This window comes from Pipistrellus kuhlii, unplaced genomic scaffold, assembly GCF_014108245.1.
Source record: "Pipistrellus kuhlii isolate mPipKuh1 unplaced genomic scaffold, mPipKuh1.p scaffold_m20_p_114, whole genome shotgun sequence".
Taxonomy (NCBI): Eukaryota; Metazoa; Chordata; class Mammalia; order Chiroptera; family Vespertilionidae; genus Pipistrellus; species Pipistrellus kuhlii.
Genome location: NW_023425421.1, coordinates 463186 through 469220, shown reverse-complemented (window position 1 = coordinate 469220; position 6035 = coordinate 463186).

Below are 6035 nucleotides of genomic sequence, written 5' to 3'. Positions count from 1 at the left end.
TTGCATATTACCTCTTTATTATATAGGATAGTAATAAAAGGGTAATTGCTAATTAGACTGGATTGAACAGACATCTTTTAGACATTCGACTTCCTTCGGGACAAAGCCACGATGGCAGGGTCTGAGGCAGAGGTGGTTAGGAGTGTTCAAGCCAGCAGGGAAGCAAGCAGTTAAGGGTGATATCAGGCCAGTGTGGGGGAGCAAGCTGTTAGGGGTGTGATCAGGGAGGTGGGAGAGCAAGCAGTTAGTGGGGAGATCAGGCAGGCAGGCAGAGGTGGTTACGGGCGATCAGGCCAGCTGGGGCACAGTTAGGGGTGATCATATTGGCAGGGGAGTGGTTAGGGACATCAGGCCAGCAGGCAGAGGTGGTTAGGGGTGATCAGGTAGGCAGGCAGAATGGTTAGGGATGATCAGGTAGGCAGGCAGGCGAATGGTTAGGAGCCAGTAGTCCCGGATTGTGAGAGGGATGTCTGACTGCAGGATGGGGCCTAAACTGGCAGTCAGACATCCCCTGAGGGGTCCCAGATAGGAGAGGGTATAGATTGGGCTGAGGGTCTCTTCCCCTCTCCCCTCACTGTGCACAAATTTCGTGCACCGGGCCTCTGGTTTTACTATATAACATAGTAGTGACTATACCTGATTGCATTTTCTCAAATGGCTGAGAAACAGGATAGCCTTTTGCTGAAAACATCAATATAATCTGTCTTTTGGAGGATTCAGTTTTCTACGGCATGTCTGATATGGTCTATGAGGATACCAATGGTGCCTAGGAGTAGAGGACATTTTGCTAAGTTGTTTGATCCTGGGCCCTTGCTCAAAGTGTTCATCTTTTCCTTCTAATCTGGTTTTAAGCATTTGATCCAGTGTTTCTTCATAATTACGCACAGGGCCTGGCCGAGGGACCAGTTTCGTGTGTCAATATGGAATATCCGCAGCAGGTGGTAGCAAATGATCACCCTGCCATCAGATGCCAAAGCAAGTTCTACTTTGCAAGTGTAGCCGAAGCCGGTTTGGCTCAGTGGTAGAGCGTCGGTCTGTGGACTGAAGGGTCCCAAGTTCGATTCTGGTCAAGGGCATGTACATTGGTTGTGGGCACATCCTCGGTGCAAGTGTTGTCATCTGGAAGAGACAAGCCTGCGGATATATGACAAACACACATTTTGGATTGGACACAAATGTTTCAAGATAGTTCTGTTTGAGATGGCCCCTTTCACTGCTGATAGGGCCATGATGTTGCAGGTGCTTCTCGGTTGGTATGGAAAAAGACTTGAAGAGGAAATGCATTTAAAATTTGCTTCTAGCCGAAACCGGTTTGGCTCAGTGGATAGAGCGTCAGCCTGCAGACTAAAAGGTCTTGGGTTCGATTCCGGTCAAGAGCATGTACCTTGGTTGCGGGCACATCCCCAGTAGGGGGTGTGCAAGAGGCAGCTGATCGATGATTCTCTCTCATCGATGTTTCTAACTCTCTATCCCTCTCTCTTCCTCTCTGTAAAAAATCAATTATTTATATATATATATATATATATATATATATATATATATATATATATATTGCATAATGCTCTGATAAGCTTGCAACTTCACCAGTGCATTGTAAGCCATGTAAATATGGAGTAATAAGAATGTACTAAATAAAATAAAATTTGCTTCTAGGCCCATGACAGCTGCTCAGCGAGAGCCTGCCATCATGCCTCCAGCCGGGTCCCACAGAAAGATGTTTCTGTACACCTGAACCTATATAGTTTTATTAACCAGTCACCCCAACGAATTAAAAAAAAAAAAAAAAGAATGTTGTTTTCAGTGTTCATCCACTTTGTAGCATGTGTTAAGTAGGATGTGCAGGCGGGAGAAGCCCTCCCAGTCCTCCGGGCGCCAGAGCACGCCGCCAGGAGGAGCGAGGAGGCCGGGCTGCGTCCCTTGGAGAGTTCTGGGCTGCGGCTCCCCAGTGGATCCTGCAGCACCAGCAGAGCAGCTATTGCGCTCCCGGCCCTGACATCTCACAGCCAGGTCGAGGTCACGTGCGCCCTAACGGGGGCAGCCTGGACCCAGAAGCAGCCTGGCTTGGCCCTATGTGTGCACTGAGACGCGCCTGCGCAGTGGTCACAAAGGGGGCCGGGCCGATGCTGCCTCCTCAAGGTGGATGCTTAGAGGTGCGCTGATGCTGCCCAGGAGCAGCTGGCAGCCAAGACGCACTGACCAGCGCTTCTCGCACCCGCGTGGGCCCACACCCTGGTCCCCTCTGGTCCCTCGCCACCTGCAGGACTGGGCTTGGAGATCCAGTAACTTGAAGAGGTCCATGTCCCTGTGAACCCACCAAGTCCTACAAGGGTCTGGGGGAGGAGAAGGGCTCCTCCAAGCTGCGGAGGGCTGAGAGCAGGTCTGTGAAATCAGGGTAAGGGGCAAACTCCAGGCGTCTGGAACCTGAGGCAAGACCATGACCTCGGCTGGATGTGGACATGGATCTGGAGCTGGAGCTGGAGCGTTTGCAGCAGCAAGAGCAGGCGCAGCGGGGACCATGCCCTGGACGCCCTGCGCAGGGTGCCCCCAGGCCTGGCTGTGGCCGGAAGCGCTGAGATCTGCTGGGAAGACGTGGCGGGGGCTGTGCGGAAGGAGGCTGCAGAAACCTGGGTCCCCGTGGTGCAGGGGTGCTGCGGGGAGCACGGGGCTGGCAAGCAGCACAGGGTCCGCCTGGAACGCTGGGTCCGCAGGCGCTGGCGGGGGCTCAGGTGCAGGCGCAGTTGAAGGCTGAGGGGCGCAGACTCCAGGTTCCTTGGCTCCCTCGCCTTGCTGCTGACGCAATCCCTGAAGCGCCTGGCATGGTGCGCAGCGGCCCAGACTCGGCACCCTCGGCGTCCACATCTCGGAAAAGAGCCCGGGACAGCGCCTGTGTTCTTTTTGCGGGGCCCACAGCCAGGCATGGGGGTGCCCCTGGAGAGAAGCAGAGATACACGTGCCATGTTTAGCATGAGGGGCTGCCTGAGCCCCTGACCCTGAGATGGGTGAGGAGGGCTGTGGGCACAGAGCCTCTTCTCAGGGCAGCGGGAACCTGGGGGACTTCAGTGGGATCTGAGCTGAGGCCTGAGGCCAAGGCACTCACCCTCCCTTCCCTTCTCCTCCCAGAGCCGCCTTCTTACACCTCCTTCATCATCCTGGGCATCGCTGAGGGCCTGGTCCTGCTGGGAGCTGTGGCGGGAGCTGTGATGTGGGGGAGGAAGCGATCAGGTGAGCAGGGGTGTGTCTGAGTGTGCACTCTAAGCAGTGCTAGCGCCCAGGGCTCTGATGTGTCTCTCTGGGCTTCTAAAGGGGAGACCTGCCGTGGGGAGGGGTGGGCAGAGTGGGGACTGGGCGGTGGGGAGTCTGTGGGACACTGTGAGCAGGAAGTGGGCTTTGAGAATGTCACCAGTCACAGCCACTGCCCTGAACCTGCTCATGATGATTGTCCTCCACAGCGTGAGGCCGCTGCCTTGTGGGGACTGAGTGATGGAAGGGGTGCTCCTGCTACCACTTCCTGACTCAGGAACCTCTGATTGGGGGTCTGGCCCTGCCGTGAACTCCACACTTTTTGGTCCAGCAGAGGCGGGAGGGCCCTCACTATCGCTGTCTTTACTTCCTCATGCTCTGAGCTGCAAGCTGTTCCTTCTGCATTGAATTGGATTTCTGGGGTTTCATTTCTTGCTATGAAGGGTTGGTGGGTAAATTAAAGGAGAAGTCCTACAATTTCAGGGAATAAATATAAACACCAAGAACCTTCCAGAGCTCGTGTGTTGGCTGTGCTGAGCTGTCCCAGGTGTGGACAGGGGAGGTATTGAAGACCGAGTGTGGTTGTGCCCAGGGGGTGCTCAGTGCATCGTGGGCTTTGACATGGTCACTCCTCGGCCGGGTCACCTCTCTGCTCCTCTGACCTTGTCCCTCTGGGGAATCCTGTCCCACCAGGACCTGTGGTCACAGGGACTGTGACCTAATCAAGTGTCAAGTGTCCTAATGCAGAGGATCTCCAGGACCCTGGACAGCGAGCCTTCCTGGGGCAGGGCAGCCTGGGCTGAAGCCTGGATGGGGCCTAGAACCCATCCTCTGGGTGTTCTTGTTTCTTTGATTTTGTAGATATTATGGCAGTTACTGTTTTCATGTGTGAGTTCTGGTCTCATTCTCTGGGTGTCCCCGTCTGACAGCAGCAGGAGGCATGTTCCCCGTCAGTGTCCCACAGGCCCAGGTCCCTGCACACAGGACTCTGTGGTTGGAGAGGGGTGTTCAGGCTCCTCCTGCTCTGCCTCCTTCTAGGGCCTGAACGTTCCAACCCTCTGATCAGCTGGGTCTTTCTGGGGACCAGCCCCCACCCTGACGCTCTCCAGGCCCCTCAGCCAAGAGCCATCTCATCAGCACCCCAAACAAGCCTAGGAGGTGCCCGGGGTTTAGGAGCAAAGCTAGGCACTCTCTCTCATCCCACAGGTCTCTTCCCACAGACCCATTAATAGCCAACCTGTCCCAATAGGTCAGGATGCTGGCACCTCACTAGAGTCCACTCATGAACAAGAGTCTAGTCCATCCTCCTGGTGAGGATGGTTACAGAGACCACACATGTATGGAAACTGCCCATCAGCTTTATTTTTTATTTATTTATTTATTTAAATATATATTTCATTGATTTTTTTTTTACAGAGAGGAAGAGAGAGGGATAGAGAGAAACATCGATGAGAGAGAATCATCGATCAGCTGCCTCTTGCACACCTCCTACTGGGGATGTGCCCGCAACCAAGGTACAGGCCCTTGACCGGAATTGAACCTGGGACCTTTCAGTCCGCAGGCTGACGCTCTATCCACTGAGCCAAACCGGTTTTGGCTGCCCATCAGTTTTAGTGTGGCTTTGTGTACACAAGGCCCCAAAGGGAGAGAGGGAAATAGCTGGAGAGATCATCATCTCTCTTTGTCCAATAGTTTGATGGGCACAACATGCCAGGTCAGTCCTTCCCATTGGACATGTTAATGTCCTATCCTCTCAGCCCAGGTCCCACAGACCAGCCAACCAGGAAGCCAGTCCCAGCTCCCAGTACCGAGGCTTCTGCTCCTCCGTGATGTCTGTGTGAGAGCACACACATGCCAGCCGTGTGAACACAGGGAGCACGGAGAGCACATGGGTGCACACTGCCTGGTCCTCTGTTCTGCATGAACGCCCCCCCCCCGCCCGTTCCTGTCCCCCAGGAAGAGGCAGAGGCGCGGGGGGTGGGGTGGGGAGGGAAGCCACCATCCTGGAGCGGCACTAAGCTCTCTCCTGAGGGACCCTGACACCAGGTGGGAGCTGTGGGGTCCAGAGGCCGGAGCTTCCACCCCTTGCCCTAGGTTTCCCCCCTCCCCCAAGGTCCTGTCACTGTCCCGTGTGACAGATGAGGGAACAGGGTTCTGAGAACTCACTGCTGGGGGTCCCGGTGTCCTGAGCCAGCGAGTGGGGCGGTGAGAAGAGGAGCGGGTCTGGAGGGGCAGGAGCCGAGGGTTATGGGGCTTCCTGGGCCTTCCCGTGCTGCCTGCACTGCAGTTTCATCAGCTGCACCCCCTGCTCCTGACCGGAAAGGGCGTCTGGTGACTGGGATCTTTTTAAAAAATATATATATTTTACTGACTTTTTTACAGAGAGGAAAGGAGAGGGACAGATAGTCAGAAACATCGATGAGAGATTATCATTGACCAGCTGCCTCCTGAACACCCCCCACCAGGGATGTGCCTGCACCAGAGTACATGCCCTTGACTGAAATCGAACCTGGGACCCTTGAGTCTGCAGACCGACGCTCTATCCACTGAGCCAAACCGGTTTCGGCGACTCTGGGATTTAACAAACTGGAGTCTCCGTGCTTGCATCTGCCAAGGGCGTCAGGGGTCTCTAGGGCCACGAAGACAGTGCCTCTGATTGCCCTCACTCCCTGAGCCGCCCATGGCCCCTGTGGGCTGGGCTGAGGGACCCCTGCTGTCCACTCCTAGAAGCTTCCAAAGCTCTGAGGGGCCGCCTCCACGTTCTGGGTGAACTGGAGCTCAGAGCCCCTCCAGGG